Below are 26694 nucleotides of genomic sequence, written 5' to 3'. Positions count from 1 at the left end.
CCACGTTGCTTTTGTTTCAGGTAAATCAATAACGTATACTTGTTCAAATTTCAGAACACTAACGGGTAATGTGAATGCGCTAACAATTTTTGAGAACGCAAAATATCACGTCACTTGTTACTTTTTTATTTTATTTCGATTGCATGTTTTTGCCAACCCTTTTTCAAGAAAAAAAAAGAAAAACCGAAGTAATAATTTTTACTGATTTTGCAAGAAAACAAAACGTACTAGTGCCCTCCATGGCCGTTTGTGCGTTTTCAATACGTATCAGAAAACAACCTTTCAGAAAGGTGACTGTTGCGGGCAGTGTCAATTTAAGGAGAGTTACGTATTAGTGCAGAGCAGCTATGTATAAGTATACCCATAAATCACAACTGGAATTGCACCCATGTGTTTTTGAAGACCTCAAAATATGCGCCGTACAATACGCGCACCGATTGGAAACCGTTTGTTTTTGCGCGTCCCTTTTTCTCCCTCTTCTCCCAACAAAATGAAGTTGCTTCTGCATACCGATGACCATTTTTATAAGCATTTGGCTTCACTAACGTTGGCTGTTTTTTTTTTTTTTTTGGTGAGGAGCTTCATAACGAAAATGTGGCTGATCCCTCTATAAAAGAATCGCTATACCAAAAAAGTGAAATGCATCAATGCAGAGGTAGTTGAGCGTTTATTCTGCATTGTTTCGGCAACAGCAACAAATCTCAAACTCACGTTAGGAACGGTAAGCAGGTCGAAACTTGCAGTGCACAACTCAAGCAGAAAGCACGCACGAAATCAGCACAAACAGGATTAGCGCGGACTGGAGACTGTCACAGCTCGACACTTAAAGAGCGCTCGCTGTTCAAACAGAAAGACCCACAGAACGAGGGAACAAGAATGCAGAGGACAAGCGAGAGCAACAGTAACAACTCTTCAGGCGTCGTGTATTAGCAGCGCGCTCCTTCCGTAAACGCGGGCTCGCCAGCGTGCGAAGTGATTGATATTCAGCCTCTCCCAAACTACGAGTCTTATAAGCGCGAGCGCAGGAGAGCCCACGCTCCGTGGAGGCGGCGCTTTGTGAAGGTAACAACCTTTACAACGTGTCGAACGCGAGCCAGTCACGCCATCTTGCCACTGATAACGAGAACGCGCTCAAGTTTCGAAGCTCTGAAAACTTCCAAATGGTGTACGGTGTATATAAATGGCTTGCCGTTAGCATTCCAGACAACGTACCCTTTCTGGCGAAGTGGTTAACGCCGCACACTAAAACTGAGAGGTCGCAGATTCGAGTTCGAGGGATAGATGTTTGCGTTGTTGTTTTTTTTCTTTGCAATTTCTTAGTATTTATTTTTCAACGTCGCTTCCGTGACTGAAGTACGCCAACGAAGCCATGGTGGACCCCGGCCCAAAACACTTTCTTGCAAAGAACTCATTCATAAATATGAACTTGATGAAATTTCGGGGATTCCTGCAGTGAAAGCACACTGCTGAAAGTTTCTCATCATGAAGTAACGGCAAAAGTAATCCGTGTTGCTTTTTTTTCAGTAGCGGTAATGGGTTACCTTTTCTGTACGTGGGGCAGAAACGACTTTAGTTTCACAACGCAACTGTACATGGCGAGGCTCTTACGTTCGCGTCCGTGGACAAAACGGCGCGTAGCACAATTTTCGGTGTTCCACACAACTCTGTCACCACCGACGCCTCTTTCATGTATACTAAGCGTCGCAATGCTCGGCAATGGCACTACCAACCTATTGCCATTCTTCTTTGTCTACACGACCCCGATATAGCTGTAATCAGCAGTTGCCCTAGGGATGGACGTTCATCCCTCTTTGGGATGGACGAGTTTTGTTCGCTTAGTGTAAGAACAGTGGGGGATGAAAGACAGCGAACGCACGCAAATGCGCAATTGTGTCCGAACGTGACGCCTGCAGCCGCAGAACATGTAGCCGCGGTCGCCTTTTTCGCCAAATTTCGTCTTCACAGCTGTGAAAGTGCTCTGCATTTTTTATTGATACTAGTAACTTGTTTAGTTGTTTTTCTTCGGTAATGCTTATGACACTGAATGCAAACACTTCTGTTCTACCATTATGACGGATTCTTCGAGGATAATGAAAACATTCTGGGCTGGCACAATTGTGACATTCCGTGAGTCAACCTATAGTTTTTGGTTCCGTCCTTGTTTTCAAGTGATTAGCATTTCTACGCTACAAATATTTTTTTTTTCTGGAATGAATCATCATTTACTTTCTCTAATGCCCATGCTTTGAATCTTAATTTTCAGTTCCTTTTTTTCAACCCCGTCCCTTATATTTGAAATACTACATTTTGTACGCTGTATAAAAGTCCATCTAACACGACGATTATCGCCGTCTGCAGTTTGCATAAACGAAGAAAAAAAGCAATCTCTTCACTGTCTATAGAAAGACGTTCGATTAGTGATGTTTTTATTTATTTACTTCAGCTTTTTTTGCCCATTATTTTCGCACGCCACCGTGTACTTTATTCGAGCTTTTGGCACGTTTTATTTTGATATTTTAGCAGCAAATGTCCTGTGTGCACTCCAATCTTCTGCAAACAAGTATTACTTGCAGACTGTACTGGCGATGAGGCGCCTTGGGAAGCAATCAAATAAATGTGGTGCAAGAAACCATTTCGAACAATCTGTTCTAAACAGATCAGTTGCGTGCGGCGCGCATATGCCGGGGAGTCATGAGGCAGCAACCCCCAGGCAAACGCAAAGTCGCATTTGAATCTAGCTTTAATCGAATGTCTGGTGTTATAAGCGGCTGTCTAAATAGTGTACAATTAGCATAAGTGATGGTAATCGAGCTGAGATGTGTCTGTTTAGATGCTTTTTTATAGTTTCTACGAAGAGGGTACCGAAGCTTAGAGCATTCGAGGCGGCTGAGAATGCGTAACACGACAGAGCAGGATACTATGCGGGTAAGAAACAATTGAGGCAGCTATAATAAAAGGTCGAACGACAAATGTACAAGCAGCTATAGACCTATTACGTGTTTGCAAACAGCGATAGCCGACGTCGACATACTGACATGCTTGCAGCGACGTCGCGACGCGCAGGCTCAGCCCAGCCTAAACCTCACCACTGCCCTCCATTATCACGTGACAACTGGCATGGCAGCTGCAAAGCTGACTCCGAGCACAGTCGTTGGTGGAGCTTCTCTGGCGTGTTCGCGTAGAAGGGCATGGCGTTAGAGCAAAATACACTTTAGCAAATGTGCCTCTTTCATGCAGGAAGTAGCAGTGATTACCAATAGTCGACAGGACGCAGTAACCAAGCTAACCACACTTTGATATCCTCAAACGAATGTTGTACATAATAAAGACACCGCAACTAGGTTCCGTAGCTGTAGTTAACGTTCATAAGATTAATGTAGAATTGTGGCTATCGATGACTAACGAAAAGTGACCCGCAGGTCGCAATATCGAATACCAGCCGTGGCAGCTGCATTTTCAATAGAGGCGAGAATGCCCGAGGCCCATGTACTTAGATTTAGGTGCAGGTTAAAGAACCCCAGGTAGTCGAAATCCTTGAAGCCCTCGGCCTTTGTCATAATCATGTCGTCGTTTTCAGACGTTGAGCCAAGTAAATTATTATTACTTACAAAAGGCGAAGCGCTCACTAAATTGATTGAGCTTCAGCGCTGAGTATTGCTGAGAATGTCTGCAAGTTCTGTGGAAACACCGGTTCAAATCATCGTGTAACCAACGCTTTCCGCTAGAATATATATGTATATATATATATATATATATATATATATATATATATATATATATATATATATATATATATATATATATGCCGACTGTATACCACTGAATGTGAAATTGATCCTAGCACGTGGTGTCTGAGGAACACCAGGTGGGCGCCGAGACGACGCCGAACAGTTGAACAGTGGGGTTAGCAGAATAGTTGGGCATGCATCCCGCAATAATTTGAAACATTTCTCTGCAATTAGGTGGTTAATTGGTTACCGTGGCACAACAGTCTGCAATGTTCAGCGGCAAGTCAGGCAACTAGTGACCGTCTAGGTATATTTGCCCATAACGGTCGTTCCAGCAGTTACACTTGAACAACATGGAAATGTCATGAACTCCTATTTATCGTCGCTCTTCACCTCCAAAGCTGTTGATGACGTACCGGCGCCTCTTGGTTCAAAATTTAGTGTACTGCCACTGGCCGTAACTACGGCCATAGGAATGTCGTGCCTCATCGACAAACTAAAGACTTCTAGTGCTCCGCGGGGTTTAATGAGATTTCTGCAAAATTTTTCAGAAGTACCAGCGATGGAAGGAGTCGAATCTTGTAGATATTACTTGCGCAGCCTCTTTTAGCAAATGCGATTCTTGAGACCTGGAGGACTGTGACAACAACCTCGATGAAAAAAAGAGCTAACTGCTCTGACTCGTCAAATTATCGGCCTGTATCACTGACTTTCGTTGCTAAAAGCAATGTGGATTATTTAGCACTACTGCCACAGAGGCACACGTAGCACATTCACAGTCTGAGTAGGAGGAGTGGCCTTCCTTGAGCCGGTACTCAACTCTTAGGACACATATATTGCCAGTGCAGCTAAACACTGTTAAATATTTCATGACCACTTCGTGAAGTAGCGAAGCATTTTTTACACGTTCGTGTAACTCCTCACTTTGTTTTAGTTGGTGGTGATGATGACTATGCATTATTACTGAGCCATTCGCAACATTTAGGCAGCTTTAAACGACTCTCTTATAACGCAATTCACATGATGGGACGCCTGTGCGATTGTACGCTTCTGCCACGTCGAATTCGCATGGCTGCTAACGTGGCTCCAGGCCCGACATGACGCCTCTGTAGAGTTTTTTTCCGAGCAGTTGCACACACTGGCGTGGCTTGTTGTATATTACATGACTAGCACGAAGAATGTCTAGATTAGATGCCGACTCAGACTTTGTTTTTTTTTCTTTTATAATCCTAAAAAGATTACAACCCCCTGGACGTGACCTGAAGCAATGCAGTGGTACAAATGACCGTAGCGAGTAAGTGGCGGTTATGACCTGTGCATTTTTTTTTTGCCCACAAGGTTTTAAAAAGGGCGTGTTTGCTCCGATGGACACTGGCAGCGGCGGCTAACAATATCGTCACAGAAATTGGCTTTTGTCCTAAGCCCATAGCGGCTCACTGAATAAAAGGCACTGCTTAGCTCGAAAAACAAAACACCATTGTTGCCGTTGTCCATGACAGGCGGGTTAGAGTCCTCTGTTTGCCCATCTACTTAACCTCCACGGGGAGCCATAGCCCCCCCCCCCCCCCACGGCAGTAAGTGTAGCCACTTCCAACGCTGGACAAGCTCAAGGATAAGATGCGCAAAGAAATGCACGAAAGAAAATGGCGCTCATCAGGTGAAAACCCTTCACAGCCTGCCCTCGCAAGCTTTCCCTCGTACCCGCAAAGAACGACTATGAAGCGGCGTGATTCAATCTCATCGCACGCGTCTTGAAGCGGACCATCAGAACGATGGCGATGATTCACTATGGGCGTCCAACCGTGAAAAAACAACAATGAAACATGTCAGCAGCTAGGTAAAACGTGCTATAGATAAATGTAGAAACAGTTTTCAGCAGTAGATGCGTCGAAATCAACAGCTTATATTGAGAAAGATATGTCTCCTGTGTATTTTTTTCTTCATATTATATTCGTTTGCTCTAAAGTGGGACTGTACGCATCTTTTGCAACGTTCGTGGCCATGGACAAGAGATGGATGGTCATGTCGATCTAAACAGCCCTTCATGAAGGCGTACATCTGTTCTCGTTAAAAGTGACTTGCCACTTTCATGGCCTTCATGATGAATGTTGTCAGCATATTGAAGCGGCCACACAAAGCGTCGCAGAACCTCCCTGCCAGACTTGATCGCAAATAATTACCATTTCTCTCGCAAAATATGTCCCTTGTAAAACACTCGTCTTCACAATTACAGGATATTTGGTGATGAACGCTGCCATGTTTAAAGTTTCTTTTTCTTCTCCTATGTTTCCTTGGCAACTATGGTGGGTTTATATATTTATACGCTAAGCTTTCCCACTAACAGAACTTACGGCACAAGAAGCATTTATATCGAAACACAGATTCATTCTCCTGAGCAGCATGCGATAACTTTACCCGCAAGAAGTAAATGGAATATACCTGCCCGCGGCCGTGGTCCAGTGCATGGTTATGGCACTTGAATATACTGCTGAAGGTCACGTGATAAAATCCCGAGCGCGGCGGCCGCATTTCGGTGATAAAGGCCCTGTGCTTTGATTTAAATGCACATTAAAGTTTCTGAAGCCTTCTATGATGATATCTCAATGCGCGTTTCTCATGATGATATCTTAGGGATAAGAAATAAAGCCCCAACAATTATCATTTAGTATATGGAATATGTCTTAATTTTCATGCCGCAGAGTATAGTCGCCTGTTCACCAAGATCAAAGCCGACAGTACGATTATTATGAGCACTAACCACAATAGGGCTGACATAATCAAGTTGTTTTCGTCGTCATGCATATTTTTCGGTAACAACGAATGGCCTTAGGCATCAATGAGTGGAACATTCGCATTCGACCAGAACCAATGACATCCCTGGCACCACGTGCAAAATTTTACACTTTACCTTAAAAAGAAAATATTCGACAGATCCCTCGTACTTTGGGAATCAATGTTACTCGAAGCATGTGGAGGGAACGTGAGGGAGTTCTTTTTTCAATGAGCGAAACGTTAGCAAATGATCAACATATGTGAAATTGTTGTACGCACAGATTATAATTGAGCTATCATATATGTTTCATATAACCAGTTGTTTACAGTTAAGTAACAATGTCAACAACATCATGGATTGTAGCCCTTGACAGTGCAACACAAATCGTCTTCAGTTGATGGTGCTTAATTACAATTGATGTTAACCTGACGTGTAGGCTGTGTCATAGGAGTACATATTTAATGTTTGTAAAATTGGAAAGTCAGCACTGCAACCACAATTACAGTTTCTAGAACAATCGGGTCGACTTGAACACCAGTCTCGAGACATGGCCTGGTTCTGTGGCAGTATGCTTGATTTATCCCACGCAGAATGCTGGGATTCGGTTCCTGTTGGGACCCTGACATTTATCCTTTGCATTCGTCTGGTCAACGCTACCGATGTAAGCTTTTCCTTAACGCATTCGCGTTGAAAATGCCCGTGTCTGTTCTCGCGGTTCCTGGGTAAATGTAAACTGTCAATCACCGGTGACAAATACCTGAATACCTGTGTCACGAACCGCTTGTGGTATACGGGTACGTGCTACATGTGTCTGGTGAAATGGCTTTGACGACGTGCGCGACGAGACTGTCACATTATTGATGTCATTACCAGCGAGTCATATTCATCCAAACATCTTATCCTCCCATACTAATTTTGGTTTACCCCATGTTAAGGGGGTGATCAGGAAACCACCCAGACGTAGGTGGCCAGATAGATAGATACGTAGATACACATGCTAAAAGTGCCTGGAGTATGCCAAGAAACGCTTCGCATTAAGAAAAAGCTTACTCGCATCGGGTGGTCACTCCGCCGAAGACAATGGGTGTCTCACAAACTTCGTTATTTTCGGCAAAGATTCCAACCACGCCATGTCCACTTTAGGGCACTTGCGTCTGTTATTCATGTCGGATGCACAGCCGACCAACAAACAAAGACGCTCCGCGCCTAACAACCTCCTTGCAGTCACGATAACGAGTTGAGCAACCCTGACGCGCAAATGTCGCAACCGTGGAAGCGGGTCCTCGTTAGCCTCTCGGTAGCAATCAAGATTTCTGTTACGGCCGTTTTCTCGGGCGGCTGTGTGCCACCACTCGTGCCGCGCTGCTTGGTGGGTGCGTAAGAGTACGTTTCGCTTGAGAGACCACGTCCACCCTGGGACTAAAGCGATGGAAAAAGAAAAGATGGAATCTGCGTCTGAAGTTACTAACGCTAAAGACGGCGCCGTAGGGGTGGGGGTGGGCAGAAACAAAGAAACTGTGGCAAACCGAGGAGAAAATCTGCGCATGCACCGAGCTCCAATTGGCGCGAGGGAGGTGAAGCTTGCTATGCACGCGACACCGAAGTGTCGCGTGCGGTTAAAAAATGGATAAGCGCTTTCTACGCGGCACGGACGCCAGTTAATTACGCCACACAGACACGAGAAAAATAAAAGGCGAAAGCTGGGGACAGAGAAAAGTATATAAACGCAAAGTGACGCGAACCGCTCGCAGAGCGAGATGGGGAGGTGAATAATTAATGACGCAATTTTGGCACGAGTCAGCGGCAATCGCCTGACCGGCATACGGACGTAAAGAGCGACGCGCTTTGTACACTGGCAGAGCGCGCGGGTGATGGCAATATTCGCGCCGGTAGCCAAATTGCGACCACCGGTTCCGAGTCGGCCGCGGCGAAACACTACGTCCACGAATTCGCTCACCGCGGCGACGCGTATCCAAACAGCCGCTGCAAGCGGGACAAGCGCGAACGTGGGCGATTAGCGGGCGCCGCCGTGGTTCCCTTTAATGGCGGACACGCCCCCTCCCATCTGTCGGTTCTCTAGCGTCAGTTGTCCTTCGGCGTGTTTGTTTTTTAGGAACGCCCGCGAGGTGGCCTATTGTACTACGTAGCTGTCGCGGGCTTAGCGACAACGCTCTGCCTTGCGCGTTTGAAACAGCTTGCCTGTATATACGTGCACGAAAATTTCACTCGGACGCCCAGACAACTTTTGTCCGACTCCTGAAAGTTACACATTCTACACTGGGCTGAATAGTTTCGAAGCTTGGTTGCGGTCAATACTTAGACATTTAAATTAACGATCATAAGCAGAAAATTGACGCTGGCTCCTAATTTATTGGCGCTGATGATTGAAAATTCTGCCTATACAGCTGTGTACTTCTTGTAATGCCGGCGATTTTAAAAGCCCACTTAGGAGCAAGACAATTTCTCGCGCGTTAGTAAAGTGCGATTTCATAATCCCGCAAACACCCCTCTTACCACGACGCTATAGACAAGAGAGAAAATGTGCGATAAGAAAATGCGGGTAGAGACGCCACGTTAAGATTCTCGCACCAAACACCGTGACGTCATAGATTTTGAAAGGGTATACTGGGTCCTACGTAGCTTATAATTGATAAAATCGAAGTACATTGCGATCTGTTGGTGCCATAGACCTATAGCATACGAAGTTTCAGAAAATTTTATCGAGCCAATGTCGCGAAAATGCGCGAAGTACATTTCAAAATTCTTGAGGTCAGCGCCGAAATTCAGCGCAAAATTTAGAAATGAAACTTCAATCTTGGTTTTTCCACTAATAATTAACTTATGATAGCGAAACATTTGACATTAGAGCTTTCATATTGCAGTTTGTCACTCTCAATTAAGACATTGTTTCCCTTTAGTGTCCCTTTAGAACATAAATGCCTCGCTGGCGCATATTGCAGAGAAGCAATTCCGGGCCCGAACATTGTGAAGTCTCTGCCCTCCGCATGTAACCTATTGGTGGCACGCCTTCGGGTGACGAAAGAATGGTGCGTCATGGCATTGCTCGCAATGGCTGTAGCAGTAAGCATAGCTTCGAATGGAAAGGACCCGTGCAGGTGCGGGTTGTGTCCATCGCGTCTGCGCAGTATGGTTCACGGGTCTGACCGCAAGCCTATAATGCACTGCACTTGAACTAGGTGTGAGATGCACGAGTGCGTTGTCGAGGATCGGAAACTACAAGTAGACCTAGCCTTCATAAACTTGTGCGAATTTGCTGGGCGTAAGTATGGCCTTCCAGGAATGAGAAATATGAAAGTGGTGAGAAAGGCAGGAAGGTTGAACGAAACCGGAAATGCAGCTTTGTGCCTTTTTCTCGGGATCGATGGACGAATAGGAAACTTTAGGATACGCAGAAACTCCAGAGATGGCACGGAGTGTGTTATAATCGCAAAGCGCTACAGCAGTGAAGAAGTGATGCACAAGAGGGAAGCGTGGAATATATTGGTGCTGCCAAATAAACTGTTATAGTAAGTGTTTATTATGATGCAACCGCCTGCTATATAGGTATATCGTTGGAGCTAAAATATGACAACAATGAAGTGCTGGAAGCCACCCTCAAATTCGCGAAAAAATGGAACGTGTCAGTGTTAATAGGACCAAAGACTATTCGTTTGCATAATTCAACAGGCCGCCTACAAGCGTAGCGAAACCGTTCTCCAATGGCGAGGCTGTACAGGCTTCTGTTAGTTTTTCATTGCATGTGCGTCTTTCAAACAGAAGAAAAAAATAATTGAGTAGGATGCTATTGATAACTTGTAAAAAAATGAAGTATGGAAAGCCGAAGTTTGGTTTCATTTTGACCAAACAAAAGAACACAACTGCAGTTCATCAATGAGGCTGGAACCCGCTTCTGTAACGCTTAGATAGAAATATCTTTCTCGCCGCGAATAAAAAGGAGGGAGAGAAGAGGAAGAGGGAAGATTGCGAAGAGTTCTCTGTGTAATTGTGTCACCGGACGAGGGCTCAAAGAGAAGACAATCGCGGGACGGCGGCACAATGGGAAGAAGCGCAAACGTTTCGGCTTAACTGTGTTCCGAAGTGGGCTCGCCACTGAGTTTTCTCTGGATCTGGGGCCAAAAAATCAGCAGGGAGAAAGAGCCGCGTGCAGCCAGAGATCGGTACCCTCAAAAAAGACAGCTGGTCGTGTCACGCGGCGCCAGACAATAGACAGCACGGAGATGAGAGAGCGAGGTGGTGGCACGGGCGCGTGGCCTGCGCACGGTATGCGCCGCCCGAAGCCTCCGAAGCGCCCCAGCGCCCGCGGCAAAGCGCGGACACACCGGGCGCCAACCGGCGCTGCGTGGCCGAGATACCGAAAAGTTACGAGGCCGTTTGGGGGCCGTGCGAGACAACAAAGTTTCGCGACCGCGAGGCCTGCTCCGTATACGCCAGCGACGGCCGCAGCAGCAGCAGCACCGGCAGCAGCCGCTTGCAGTGGGAGACGCTCCGTGTATATATGGTTTAAACCAGAGGACGGCGATCATTACAAGCCGCTACGAGACGCAGGGGTCCCCGAAGGGTCATCTGGCTAGTTTGACGACCACGCAAATCTCAAATCTTGTTCTGGCCGCGTGTCTATAGGCGCCGGGGGAGCCATTCTGGAGGCCCCCGCCGGCTCTCGTATAAATGTGAATTCCCGCTTACGACGTTGGTGCGCTTGTTCCGGCTTCGTTTTCCGGCGCACTCGGCGAACGCGGACTTCATAAAACCTCGTTAATACGCGCGAAACTGACAGCGCGAGCCGGTGCGACTTGAGATGCTCCGCGAACACGAGTCGCGCGTGACAGCTCGTTACTGTTGGTGCGTGAACGCACGGCACTTGTGTAGCGCCGAACGTTCCCTGGAATTCCCCAAACAGGGACGGTGACAGTCGCAGCGAGCGCACGCTCTCGAGTAAGTTGCTCGCAGATTTTGCAGAAATGTGACAGTCTACATTCGAAACGTTTTGTACAGAAGCACGAGGCAGTTAATTTATCGGAGACGCCCGGGCGCAAGGACGTTACACGAGGCACGAGGTGCGTTTTATTCCGGAGGATATGGCCCCGCTGCTTTACAAATGCCTTGCATAGCATCTGTGGTATATCGCTGGCCCGCTGCACCCGCGGGAAAAATAAATTCGGGTCAGAGCGCGCAGCTACACCGAAACATTGCTAAAACGAACTTCTGCCTCTTCTTTGTTGTTATCTCATTACGTAATGAGCGGACCATTGGGAAGAACCGGAAGAGCGGGGCGAATAGGACTGAAAGGCCGCGAAGTTTGGTAACGCAACCACGCATGTATAGCGTTCCGCTCTCTTGCGTCGACGGTGAGTTCACGTGGGGATGGAAGAGAGAAAGTAACGAAGTGCCAGCAATCTCCTGTTTGATTCAATTAACGGTGCCGTTTTGCGCCTGACCGGCTTCAATTTAGTGTAGAAGCTGCCGGTTACCGCGTTTTGTCCCGCTTGCTTTCAGAGCAGTCATGTTCACGGAAAAGAAAGTAATGTATGCAAATAGGATTAATCCCACCGGCCCACGGGATTTAGCGAGGCTGCTGCTTTGCAAATCAAACCGCATGCCCTCAAGCTGACCGCCCTATTAGGTAAGCCGATGAAAGGAGCAGAAATAACGCAAAAAAATATGACGGGCATCAATAAAAGTGCAATCGATGAATGCACTTAGTGATGCCGTTTCTATGTATATACGCCCTCAGGTGTAATGAACATACATAATTTCTATTCCGATGATACACATTTCGTTGTTTCCTTTCCGGTCCTGGTGTTTGGAAGCAAGTGCAAAGGCAGCAGGGCTGCAATCTAGTTTCTCCTCTCGGCACTTTGCGGGGGACAGGTTGCGTGAGCAACACGTTTTTCTTTCTTTATTTTTGCATATTTGGAGGGTGAGGAAGGCTTTATTATGAAGCTTTTTTATTTATTGTTATCATTTGCACTGCAGTGGCACAGCATGCTAGCAAACAGGATAAGTATTCATCGAAACTATAAGCGTAGTTTATTTCTTCGATTATTCTTTGTTCATTGAACAGAACACAGGGTCCTAGAAAAATCCTCATTTAAGAACCAGGAATTCACACTTACACTGATGCAGTATGTTTGCGCGAAGAAATCGGTTTGATCTTATAAATAATGACTCGTTTAGCAAATTTACTTACGAACTTGAAGCATATAACGATGTGAATTGCATACGAGACCATAATGGTTCATTTGTTTCGCAGTTCTCATGCCTTTCAAAGCGTAGATTACTATTCCACTGGGTGCCAGTTCTCTGAGAGGAAATGTAGTCGAGAATGTTTTACGATAAACAGTTAACTAAATATGCTTATTTTGTACGTCGTTTAAAGGATCTCTGCTATAGTGCATCCCCACCACTTATCGCATAGCATTTAACTCAAGCAACAACTGAAGCGCGTCCTCTTTAAGATGTTCCAACATTGCTCACAAGTAATAGGTGGTCATCCTCCATTTTATCAGCTACATATATCGTATAAACACGCTGAAAGAGAAAAAGCTGCCAACCAAATATGTTCCGTGAGTCGGTCGTTTTCTGAAGTCATAACTTCCACGGTGAATTTTCGAGAATGTTAGCAAGTGTACAACCATGAAAGCGCTTCTACGTCTTAAATGCATCTGGAACTTTCTCAAGTCTCATTTTACATGTCTGCCTTTTTCGGAGCTAAACGTTCGCTTCAGCGCATACTTAATTTTCCCTTTCACGTGGATATTGCGGCACGCATCGTCAACCTATTTCGTTTTTATTCGCTGTTTCAAAGCTAGGCGGAACAATGTGCGCAGCGAAGGGTTATACGTGTTGATAAGGTTAAATGCCAATAAAGGGTGTGTTTAACGACTCTCTCTCTTTATAGGTGCCAGGCTGCTTCCACCCTCGTTACGAGGCATAAACAAGGCTAACACTCACACATTATTTGAAAGAAATGGCGTGTTTACTGCTACGCCAGATTAACAGCCCGAGGATTTTTTCTGACTGTACAGAGAGAACAAGAATAGGCCGTTAATATTTCCCTCTACATGCATTCCCTGGCGTTGCACATAGATGTATAGACGCAGTTGTGCTGCGTTTTGCATTTGCGATGACTGGTGACCACTCATCTGAACGGAGGAATCTTTTTTTATTTTTTGTCGCTTGCGTATTGTGCACGAATATGTTGTTTTAGGTATATGATTTGCTGTATCGTTGTGTAGGCGTTCGTTTGCACCAGTTTGCTGTCTCAACTGTATATAGTAAGAAGTAATCGTAGAATTGCCGCGTTGCCAAAGTTAAAATACCCGAGAGACAACGGAAAGTGAATTACGGCGCGAATTTTGCTCTGCAAGCATTCATGTGCTCTCAAACGACGATTAAAGAAACAAATATTGATGATTACTGCAGCATCGAGTATTTAGAGAAGTTGTACAATGTAGTGCCATTAAGTTTATCGCCTAATTTGCGGTTGGGTTGCGTGCTGTGAAAGGATTGTAGATGACGAGAGGTGGAGAGGAAGAAGTAAAATGAGAAAAAAAAGAAGAAACAAAGGTATTTAGACTCCTGTCTGGTGATTGTAAACATTATTAGCAGCCTTACCTGGATTCGATTTTATAATTATGTCTACTCTCATATTTCCAAGCAGTGTCGTTCAATCACTGTTTCAATATTTATCGATAAAAGGTGCGAATTCTATGTGGTGGGGGTGCCTTGACCTTTCCCACCAACTCTTTCACGGAAGTTCTCAATTATTGTATCTTACGTGGTCATCTCCAGAGAAAAAAAAAGACCTGACCGGTTCGGAAGCACTTAGAACTCGCTTTCGAACATACAACGTGGAGCGGCACTAAGTAGAGCACCGATTACGGAGTGTTAATCAGCGTTGACGCTATAGTCGAAAAAGCTTATTCTATAGGTGACGGAGTCGTGAGTCGACTTAGTCGGGCTCAGATACAGCCGTGAGTCTGTGTAAGAACGAGTCCGTGTGAGTGATGTTTTCGTGAATTGAAGTCCGAAAGAGTCCAGTTGCAGAAAATGTTCGTCGGTTCAAGTGTGACAGAGTCCAAAGCCCAAAATATATTTCATGAGTGAGTCTGAGTGAGCTCCACAAGTTTTGCTGACTTATGCTCGCCACTTTGCAAAATGAGATGAGAGAAAGCGGGAAAAAAAGGCGGCTGCATCTTTGTCTGCCGGCAAAAGCAACACAACGAGAAAAGTGTATACGAAGTGGTGGCGTAGCCACGTACTTTATGGTGGTGCGGCGTTCGCAGCTGTTTCTTAGCAGCAACTTTCACTATTGGTGTTTCCAGAGAGGAAATTCCCCGTTCTTGCGATTTAGCAGCCTGATGAACATCTTAAAATATAGTTATGTGCATAAAGCACCATATTGACTGTAAAGCTATGCTTTTTCCTATCCACAGACTCAATACTTTTTCTTTAGTAATTGAATATTTTATGATGATAAAAAATTGGCCCCATTTGTCATATTGGCAATGAGAACTCATCTACCACATGAAAAGGAAGGTCTTCGGAAAGCCAAAATATTTTCGTTCAATATGGAAATAACAAGAAAGTGATGATGTGCGAGCCTTTTCTCAGAAACCTTATCATGCGAATGACGTTGTTGATAACATAGGCATAAGCATTTAACCAGGTTATGAGCAGTAACGAAAAAAAAATTGTACAACCGGGCATGGGCATCGTTCATTGTCCTCGCACATCCGAAAATGGCCAATGTGTCAAACGCGCACGGGTACGCAGTGTGGCTGACAAAACGAGAAACCATTTAACATACCACTACGCCTTCTGCGAGGCGGAAAGTCAAACAGACATCTCTAGTTTCGTTAATGTATTTCTTCTTCTTTCTGCGAGCTTATTTTTGTTATCTTGAAGATGCATAACTTTGCCAACTTCGACGAAAATTTTGTAAAAAAGGAAATATATATATATATATATATATATATATATATATATATATATATATATATATATATATATATCCTCTCTCCGACGAAATTGTGAATTGACCATATAGCACGTCCAATTCACTCACTTTCTGATCATTCGCGAATACGGAGCTCTCGTGTTGCTAGGGCGAACGACTACTAATTAAGGCGTTGCAGGGCATTTCTGTCGTTCAGCGCGACACTCTAATGAGCTCGTCTCTCTCTTGTTTCGGCATGATGCCCCTTATATACGCTTCAACATAGGTATAAAGAAAAAGTTAAGGCATGGAGAGGTTAACCATACTACCGGTCTTTGGTGAAGAGTGCGTGAGAGGACGGCTGTGTATATGCCGAAGTCTTCATTCTTTGCCGCAATGAGGAGTGTGCAGCAAGCCACAAAACGAGTTGCGGCTGTTAAGTCGTAGCGTGGTAATCACATGCATTACACGAAGTTAGCCACCAACGTGTGAGAAAGCCATTTTTCACCGATTGAGAAAGGGCTCAGAAACTCACTTCATCAATAGTCTCTAAGTAGCGTACACTAGGTTCGTGGAGATGATCAAGTTTTCTCGCTGCTTGTTGCAATTTGTATTTCTCATCACGATTGGAGGTAGTAGTCGCGGAAGGGAACAGTCGCAGGGAAAAGCTTGGTTGCTTGCTCCTCCTTGTTGCTTTAGTGTCTTTGTGTGAAGCCCACTAAAGAGAGAATGCACAGAGCCAAATTATTTGCTGCCACGCGTGGCTTCCGTACGAAAGCGCACAAGCAACCACTGAATAATGAAATGTGTGCTGCGTACTCAAATATTTAAGGTAATATCGACCGCTAATGACGTTTCAGTCTAATTAAAAAAAGTTTCTAGGCTTTCCTAATGTAGTTGTCGAAAAAGAAAGTTTTACCCGCTAGCGAGCTTCTGACTACACCAGCTATGCTGTTTACATTTACGTGTACACTTGCTACAAGGCTTGTCATTTAGACCCTGTGGTGAGAGACATTACACATCTAGTGAAATATGAAGAATAATAAATTCACTAATTGCTTTTTTTTTCAAAAGAAAAAAATAACACTAGTAACAAACAAAAAGAAAGGATGCGTGCGTATTTAAATATTCAAAAGCATAATTTCTCGCAGCTAATTGGTTCGCACGAACAGTACGCGCAGCAGTAGCACCCAAATAGGAGGGAAAATCACCCACAAGCCTGCGGGCATACCGCTTTAGAGCTATGGTAGAAATGAATGCTAGACAAAAAAATTCGAGAGTAAAATCAAATTTGCCCTAATTTAAGTATGTTAGGACAAAATCACCTCTTTGTTCGTAAAATGTAGGGTATTGTGTTCCGCCGTAGTTGTCCGCTGCCACCATCGCCGGTGTTCGTAACCACTATCGCACGAAATAGTGGAAAAAAAATTTAGTAAATAGGAAACACCGAGGACCCAGAGGGAGGGGGGGAGGGTTCGAACACGGGTCCGTTTCGTACAAGCCCAGTATTCTACCGATGAGCCACGCCGGTGCTTTGTACTTCTTCGCAAACTTGCCTTAGGCAGGCCTGATGTCGGGAAAGAAACCGCGTTAATATGAGTAATGAAGCATCTTAGAATAGCAAACGAACAAACCAGGCGTCACACAATGCGAATAGCGAAACGAGTAGGCCATCCAATGCTCCAATTTATTACAACAGCTTGTTCTTGATCCCCTATTTACTTTGGTGCTTACCCACTACAGGCATAATACCTAATCGTCCTCAGCCACTGCATGAACAGTTGGCACAAAATTCCTTGCAAGTGTTTAGCGGATACCACGCTTCTTCGAAGAATGACAAAGAGTAGCATAATAAACGCCGGCCTGCTGCCCATAAATTATGATTATCAATAGCGTAGTGGGTACTCATCAAGTGTGCTTGTAGCAGTTACCCGAAAAGTGTATAAAAAGGCTCTTAAAGGCCGCTCTTTTTGCTTTCGCTGTGACTGTGCTGCACGTTCTTCGCAGGCCTGGCGCTTTTTTTTTTCTTATGTGCCAATTTCTCATTCTCTTTCATTTTTTACAAACCCTTTTCCCCTTCAATCCAGGGTAGCAAACCGGAGTCTTTCTCTGGTTATCCAGACTATCTTTCCTTTCTCTTCCTCTCTTAATCGGAGTTTTAATTGTAATATTACTGCGTTCAACAGCATGAAACGCAGGAGCAAACGTTTCGTTTGTCAATTTTAACATACCTAACGAACCGCGTCCATTAATCAGAGCCTATAGTGACCGCTTAGTAAGGGTAAACGAGTGCATTATTCACAGGATTTCGGGTTGTATATACTTAATCTGCTGTACAGATTACAGAAGTCGCGATTAGCCTACGATACTGCAATAAATATATAGTGACCTACAAAACTTTGCACGACGTCTTCGCCCATCAACAAATCTTTGCGCTCTCAAGCAAGAAAGACCAAATATATTAAAGTTAAGTTTTTTTTTTCACACGCGTGTAGTATGAAATAAATGTTTCTGGCCCTACTTGTTTCAAGGCTGTTCATAGAGTGAGCCTTGATTTTTGCGTGATTGTATAGATTTTTTTTTTTCATTCCGCGAAGGTTTATAATGTGCCCGATCCGACATCAGCAAAGACAAGTGACAATAAATGAAGAATGCACCGGCACTTTCCGGTCGTGCTCATATTTTTTTGCAGAGCTAATCAGTTAAATGAGGAATTCCTCTTCATCCCGAGGGAATCGCGAAGGAAAACTTACGCTCCGCGCCTACGCACCTGTCCACGAGCAGCCCTTGAATCCTTTATTGTCGGGGAATAAATAAACTGGCGACGCGACAAGAAGCGCCAATGCCGCGGCTGTTTTCACGCTCGCTGACCTAGAAGTGTGCCGACTTACGCTGGGAAAAAGTGAAGGGGGGGGGGGGGATTCGGTTGAAACTTTCCGAACAGTGGTCGCACCGCGTGTGAATAATTCAGCGCCGGGGAACAACCTGCGGCGCTGAAAATACTAATCATCCGGTGGAGACGACGCCTGATCCCGGGAATTTCACGGGGCCGGCCCCGGAAAATGGACAATCTTGAAACTTGAGACTTGTGCGCGGTGAGGCCCACGCGTATCTCGCGCGGCAGCGCCGGAGCCTCCGGTTTACTTTTAATTGCGCCGCTCCGTACGCGCGCGCTACTCGCAGACTTTGTTGCCAGGGTCGTGGCTCAAGGAAGAAGTGTCGGATCCCCACGGACAGTCGTGCGAACGCGGAGCGTCGCAAGGGCTCGTTTGCCCTCCTTAGCCACGGAATAGGCGCGAGTGAGCTCGTTTGGGGACACTCGAGAGAAGCGGCAACGGGTGGCAAACTAAGCCTGGTAAAGGCCTCCATCTAAAAGAACAAGAGGGTGGACGAAGCAAATATGGAGGCGCCCTTATTCAAAGCGAACAGAGTCGAGAAGATCCCTCGGGCATGGCGGTGCGTGTAAGACTCGTGCGTTTCCAAAAATACTGACTGTTTGAGAAAAAAATCTAGCACGTGAGGAAAGCCACTCCACAAACGAACTGGGCAACTATGCATGTAAATTCTTCTGAAGCCGAATAGACTATGAATGCTGGATCGAGATTGTTTCTAGGCTCGGTGTTCTCGCACATAATTGTGGGGCGGCGCGTGGCTCTTCAGAAATTTGATCACTTGGTTTCTTGCTAAATATAATAGTTTTCACCAAGGATGAACAGACAATGCCTGTCACCAGCTGGTATGTCAAAAACGGTGCACGCACCTGGCAAAACTCTAATGGCATAGCAATGACATAAATTTAGTGCACATAAATATAGGGGTGACAAAATCTCAGTTCTTTCTTGCAGTGTAACTGAACCCTTTTTTTGTTGTCGTTTTTTACAAGTAAACATGGGTGCAAGTTTGAAAATTAATACATTACGCATGCTTGCGGTCCCTTCTTTCTTGATCACCCACAAGATGTGAAGATTTACATTTATCACATACCTAGCTGATGCTCTGTTCTACGTCAGTACTTCGCATTTCTTTGCGAAGTGACACGTTCATTCGTCTTGGGCAGCAAACTGGATATGTTTTGTATGCTGCTTTCAGTCGTTGACTGCTGACCCAAAAGACTCGGATTCCATCCGGGCCTTGGCGGTCACATGCCGGTGGAGGAAAAATACTGGAGACCTTACTGCTTCAATTTAGGTGCATGTTAAATAACCTCACACCCTCCATTACTGATATTCTGTCACTTTCTTTATGGGTCACTATGGTGGCATTGCATTGCTACGTAACTCAAGGGAAGAATCGCAATGCATGATTACTGACTTAGACAAGGAGAGCAGAAAGGTAGGCCTTAAAATTAACTTGCAGAAAATGAAAGTACTGTACAGCAACCTCGGAAGAGAACAGCGCTTCTCGACATGTAACAGTCCAGTTGAAATTGTAAATCAGATTTATATGCGGAGTTTAACGTCCCAAAACCACCATATGATTATGAGAGACGCCGTAGTGGAGGACTCCGGAAATTTCGACCACCTGGGGTTCTTTAACGTGCACCCAAATCTGAACACACGGGCCTACAGCATTTTCGCCTCCATTGAAAATGCACCTGCCACAGCCGGGATTCGATGCCGTGACCTGCAGGTCGGCAGCCGAGTACCTTAGCCACTAGACCACCGCGCTGGGGTTAAATTGTAAATCAATACTATTGATTAAGTAGACGGCGTCTACTTAAGACAACTAGTAACCGTGGAGCCGAACGACGAGATTAAAGTAGCTAGAAGAATAAGAATGGGGTGCAATAACGCGTTCGATGCTCTAACCACTGAGCTATCACAGCGGCCTGAGAATGGGGTGGAGCACATTTGGCAAGCATTCTCTATTATGACTGGTAGATTGCCACTATACATAGAAAGGAAGGTATATAACAGCTGCATCTAACCGGTACTTTCCTACGGAGCAGAAACCTGAAGGCTTACGAAGAGGGTTCAGCTTAAACTGAGGACGACGAAGCGAACAATGTATAGAGAAGAAAGTGGTAGGTGTAACTTTGAGAGACAAGAAGGGAGCAGAGTGGGTCACGGAACAAACCGATGTAAAATACATCATAGTTTCAATCAAGAAGAGAAAATGGACATGGGCCAGGCACGTAGGGCGTAGGCAGGATAACCGCTGGCCATTAAGGGTCATACACAGACTGTATTCCTAGAGAGGACAAGCGGTTGAAAGGGAGACAGAAAGTTCGGTGGAGAGATGAGACTAGGAACTTGGATGGTAGGAAGTAGCAGCAGCAAGCAGAGGACCGAGTTGACTGGTGGAACATAGGGGAGGCCTTTGATGAGACTAGGAACTTGGATGGTAGGAAGTAGCAGCAGCAAGCAGAGGACCGAGTTGACTGGTGGAACATAGGGGAGGCCTTTGTCCTTCAGTGGACCTAGTCACGCTGATGATATTGATAATGATGATAGATAACCTCAAATGGTCTAAATCTGTGGAGCTTTCCACTACTGCGTGTCTCATTATCATATTGATGTTATGGGACGTAAAACAAGAGCAAATAATTTTATTCGCGGAAATAGAGGTCCTGTGTGTCTGGCGAATTTTTTCGGTGCTTCACCTACACATTGTAAATCAAAGCAATCGGTTTCATGGATGAACGGACACTGCGGCGAGCTCTCAAATGAAATAACAAAGTCGTATACTCAAAGGGACCGCTTTAAGGTACAAGGGTGAAAAAGAATTGATTATTATCGAGATATGTTAGCGACAACCTCCACTTTTTTCTGCTGCCCTCTAGCGCACACTGCCGAACTTGAAGAAAGGCACGGGCGCAAGAAGGTCATTTTCTTAAGAAGAGCGACAAGGGTGCGAGCATAAGGAAGCGTATCAAGTCAGGAGTCCTTAATTTTGAGGCCCGGCACCAGCGCACTTGACATGGTGCTGCTATTTTTTCTCTCGTTATCTTATTGCACAACGCTAATGAGAGGCATGAAAAACAATAATTATACAAAACATTAGAGAGCCACTATAACGCTTCTCTTCATTACTCCAACTTCCTTCTCTTTTTACAGCTCTCCACCGACAAGCATGGAGGCCAATTCAGGGAGGCTGCAGAGAGAAAAAAACGTAAACATCTAGACGATTTTGATAGATGCCGAAAGACGCAATAATGAAGGCACTCTTTCTAGTCGACCAGCTAGGAGGGAGGTGAGAAGTGAGAAAGAACAAAGAAAAGATTATCATTAAAAAATAATACCTCTACTCCTTCTCGTTGTTCTAAACGGGTAATTACGCTAGAGTGCACCGAAATGTTGCCCTCTACTAGATTTCGCTTTTCTTCTAAGCGCTGTACACGATATAGAAGCGGGGCACTCCCGCGAAATATTAGAGAATCGCCGCTTTCCCGGCGGTGCACATTAAAGAAACTATAGCAGAAAGAAGCTCGGGCATATTAGCCTAATGGAAGACCGTAACGACACGAATAAGTAGAAAGCAAGTAAAGCGTGGTAAATTAATAGTGTGGGATCGAAGACGAAATGCCAGGGAGTGCAGTAACAAGGCCAGAAACATGGCACGGGTGACCTAGCATACATATTCGTAGCTACACGCACGGGAACTCACAGCGACACGTCACTGGGGACCAGCGACTCGTGCCACTGGCCCATGTCAACGTCGTGGGTCCGGAACACCGCATAACTGCTTGCTGCCTAAACTGGGGCAATCTAGAACTTCCCATAGACGAGTGTTGCTTTTGTTAAGACAATACGCTGCGCTAATTGACTGTCCCATAGATAGATGCCTGAAGTGTGCCGGTGAACTGGTGTAACAGTGTTCCACTTGCTGATGACTGGTTGTTTTAGGTATGCGTTCAATCGTAGCGTATGTATGAGGGGTTGGCAAACCTTCGGTGAATTGTCTACGGAACCATGAAGACTTCAGAATGGACAATTATTCCTCAAATATTAAGTACACAAATGGCTATGGGGTGCACGTTTTATTCGGTAAGTTTGAGGAGTGTGCTTTGAAGCACGCAGTGAAGCCACTACAACTATATATGCCACCCAATTAATACTTTTCCATTTTCTAACATAAATACGGAAGAGGTTGGAGAAGAAAAGGAAAAAAAGTACATGTGTAAACGTTGTCCCACGAGGTTTATCGTCCGTGAGTGCTCTTTGCCATGAGATAGCCATCTTTGCTGATATGCTTATCATGAAGATATGCTTGCACTCGCTCGTACAAAGAATTATCTCCTTTTTATTTTCGTTTTTTTATAGGTTGCGCGCGCCCTCATCACCTAGCTTCTCAATTGGCTTTGCCAGGAAACGCAGTGAGCATGTCGATTGACTAAAAGGAAGTAGCCGCCAACAATGTTCTGTTATGCGTTTCTCGCAGGGCTCTGGCTTATCAAACCCTGAGCGTATCTTCATCTATAACCTCAGGGGATGTGGTTGGCTTGCGTAGAACTTCCCGGCCTACCGCTGTCTTGCTACACATAGCTTTAGAAATATGGGAAACCTAATGGTGACAGATGTTGAGTTATTCGAGCAATAGTTTTAGCTATATGTTTGCCTAACAGGGGCGTCGTCATAATTTGTTTTTCGGGGGAAAGGGGTCAACCAATTTTTATGAATATACGGGCTGTGCGTGTTTGTAGGTGTGCGTGTATAGGTACACATGCAAGACTAAAAAATTTCGGGAGAGTTTGACTACAGCACAACCTTCGGTAGTATGAATTAGGCGACACATTTGCCCGCTTTCCTAGGACGTTGCGAAACCGTTATATCACAAAGCCATTGATTAAAACCTGCGTGTGACGTAGAAGTCCCGAGCTTAGTGTGGCGCCAATTATCTTACGAAAATGCAAAACAGAGGAAGGACCTTCTTGCACAACATGTCTGCTGAGAGATTCCATCCGTGCATTTATAAAGACACTCCTTTTTGCCCTCTTTTTGGTCGCTAATTAGCCGAGATAGGGGACCACTACTGGCACCTTTTCCTCACTGTTCCTCTCCCCACCCTAGTTTATTGTCATGTGTCTTGCAGACTTCAGTTGACCTTTTGCTTACTACTGGCCCCGTTCCCGAACGATGGTAGTCCTATGAACGGCGTTCCGGTGATGTTCGCTGGAGGATTCCCTTTGGCCACTTTACGCCCAAATCAGCCACATTCCATTTGCTCGCTAGCTCTCCGACTTTGTACTCGTGTAGCACGGCGCTCTCCAGTCGATTCTTTTACTGTAGTTTTCTACCGATATTTGGAAATGACAAAGTTCTGAGGCCAGTAAACATTTAATTTGTCCGGTGTAGTCGAGGACGGGATCGTGACGCTCAGTCACAAAATGCGTTACACAGTTTATTTACTCTTGACAAGTGAGCAAACACTAAATATATTGACGCATCTTATCAAATCTTAGCGCTCATTTGGAAATTGTTGCAATATTATATGTTATCACTGGCACCTTTCAGCGAGAAAATTCCGTTTATTGAAGGAATTTATTCAAAAGACTGCATCAAAGCTAGACTTTCACGATTGCGTTGACTGCATGCTTCACCTTCGCATTTCTTTACTTCCTTCTCTTCTTTCTTCTCCTCCTATCTCCCTTTCTTCTTCCCTCCACCCGAAAAAGTAAGCAGGTGTTGTGCCCCCCAGGTGGCAGTTGCCAGCCTATTCTTTCCATCTTTCACCTATGGCCGTATATGTGTGTACAAATAAAATAAATAATAGATAAGTTCTTAGGCGTCTTGACTGCATGACGCCTAGGAAATGTCAAGGTGAAGATCCTTTCACACATGTAATTGCACCCGTGCGTTCGCACTTGTTGTCTTCTGTTTACCTTTTCAGTTACTTATTTGAACGAGTGCTGGGAAAACGTGAAGGGTATGATTTTTCTCGTCCCATATTCTCCACTGCACGTGACAAGTATATATATCAAGGTGTGTAGTGATGGTGTAAATAAGTCGGCAAAGGTTATCGCCTGCTTTTGTTACTAAATATCAGTAGTCTCACGCTACCTCAGAACTCGGGCCATATTCACAAAATTTAGTTCCACAATGGCTGGGAGAGTGAAGAAGGTTGGAGGGGGGGGGGGGGCAAGAGAAGCTTCAACAAGATGATAGATAATCTGCAATTTGCTGCAATTTGAAAGAAGGCCCTTCTCACATATGTTATATGGGTTTTTTTCTTAAAGCGATTTTCCGTCAGGCTTCGAAAAACATCGATACCAATCTCCTGATGTCTGGACGCCAATTCTGCAGTATAAAGGTTTTTTTTTTTTGTTTCTTCGCGATTGTCTCAACACATAGTGATCGCAATGGGTGCCTCACGAAAAATAGCTTGAGCCCACTTTCTTCTACGTAGCCCAGGAACATAGTTATATTATAGGCAAATAAATGGTGCGCCAACGCTCGTGTGAAGTTAAATGAAGTCATCGCGTGTTTGAGACCCATGCTAATGGCAATATCTTTCTTTTCTTCAAGTATATACAGCCTTGCTCACTTGTAATAGCAGGAGCAAAGCAAAAAGTACAAAGCCGAGTCTAGTTACGCTGCGAAGACTAGCGCGATGGGGCCAAGTTTAGCCAAGCGGGAAGTAATCAGTTTAATTTTCTTATGCAGGTCAGCACTGCATCACGGGCCTTCATAGCCGTCCTATTTATCCGCTAGTTTCGTCCATCCTTGTATATACGCACAGACATCTCTCAACCACCCCAAACGTTTGGATGAATGGTCGGCAGCACCCATTAAAGCGTGTACGACAGACAGCGCTTCGATGCGGGTTTGGTCAATTTTCTGGTATATACTAAACTCTGCGTTTCACGAAATTGCGACTCACCCTTTTCTTGCATCCCAATTTCTGTCGAAAGCAGAATATTTTGTTGTTTTTTGCTATTGTAGGTGAAATACGGCACGATGTGTCAGGCACACCTCGGCCCTATGTTGAGCTGCTCATATTCTGTTTTTACAATTGCTTGTTTTCTTAGCAACACCGGCATCCATCATGCCGAGCCATTTAAAACTGCTGATCCATCACTTTCTTGCCTAGTGCTTCCGTATAGCCTCGCGTAAGGGCCACATCCTTGTGAGGCAGGTACCTCAAACTTTGTCGCTCAAACAATAATTGCAACCGAAAAAAAACTTGAAAAATAAATTCCAGTCGATTCATTCTAAGCGTTGCCGTATTAAAAGTACCAGATATGAAGTATATATTTCCTGATTTGAAATAATAAGCTTCATCACACAAGGCTTACCACCGTATTTTAGAACGTTACTTCACTCAATGCTTCACTTCGACTTGAAAAAGTCGATGGTAGCGCCGTCTCTTGGCAGACCAAGTCACTGCATATCGGCAATAATTTGCAGCGATTCTTTAGGAGCGCAGTGTCAATTTCAGTCGAGCAGCGGCGCAGTGCTCAACTCAGTCAAGTGAAAGATGGAATTCGAGTCAAGAAGTATTTCTGAATACGGAGATTAGTGTAACTGCGATCTCTAAAGTCTCGTGTGACATCAAAGATCACCTGATCCATGAATGTGCTGACAAACTTGGCATAAGCAGCAGTGGCAGCGATAGTGAAGACCAGCAGTTGATTTTACGGTGTGCATGAATGTGTGCAGGCTAGGTGTGCCAGACATTACCACAACCACCGCCACTATATTTCTTACGAAACGTATATAACTAGCTGAAGCAGCTTTTTGAAAGCCACATAGGAAATTGATGGACAGAAAAGTTAGACCAAATAGTGTTGTCTTCTTTAAGAGCCGCGCCTTTTTAGCCTAGCAAAAAAATAATAATAACTGCGGTTCTTATACAAGTCTACACCGTAAATTTTGCAATAAAGCACCACTTTTTGCAGAACTATCGCAGTCGCACTGCAGGTATTCAATTTCTTTGGAAAGCATTTTGTTGGGAGGAACATAAGCGCCTAAAACGCTAAAGGTTGCTACAAAACTGAAATTACTTTGACGAGCGTATTGTGAGCCTGACCACGGAGAGCAAACTGCACATCTTGAGTATAGTGAAGTTAAGAAGAAGCTGGCACTATTGGGGTCAAATTCCGCTGTTAGGGATAACGAAACCTCGCGGATGCCTAAGGTTGGTCTTTAACAGTGTAACACGACAGCCTTGTTGGGCCCTATTCACATCACGTTCTCATTCGGGCGCCATATTTCTCTTCTCGGTGGGAGCCTAAACCGTGCCACGAAGAAAGGGACGTCTGTACGAGTAGCATTGATGGTTGTAAACTCACATAT

General features: G+C 44.9%; 1 protein-coding gene across 1 annotated transcript in view; it reads right to left on the bottom strand.

Moving 5' to 3' along the window:
• Nucleotides 1-26694, bottom strand: part of LOC142775671 (synaptogenesis protein syg-2-like) — a 459706-nt gene that overhangs the window by 211583 nt on the left and 221429 nt on the right. The window lies entirely within an intron of this gene.

Source organism: Rhipicephalus microplus, chromosome X (assembly GCF_043290135.1).
Source record: "Rhipicephalus microplus isolate Deutch F79 chromosome X, USDA_Rmic, whole genome shotgun sequence".
In the NCBI taxonomy this organism is placed as follows: Eukaryota; Metazoa; Arthropoda; class Arachnida; order Ixodida; family Ixodidae; genus Rhipicephalus; species Rhipicephalus microplus.
The sequence above is the reverse complement of the archived record's forward strand: the minus strand, read 5'-3'. Positions and strand labels throughout refer to the sequence as shown.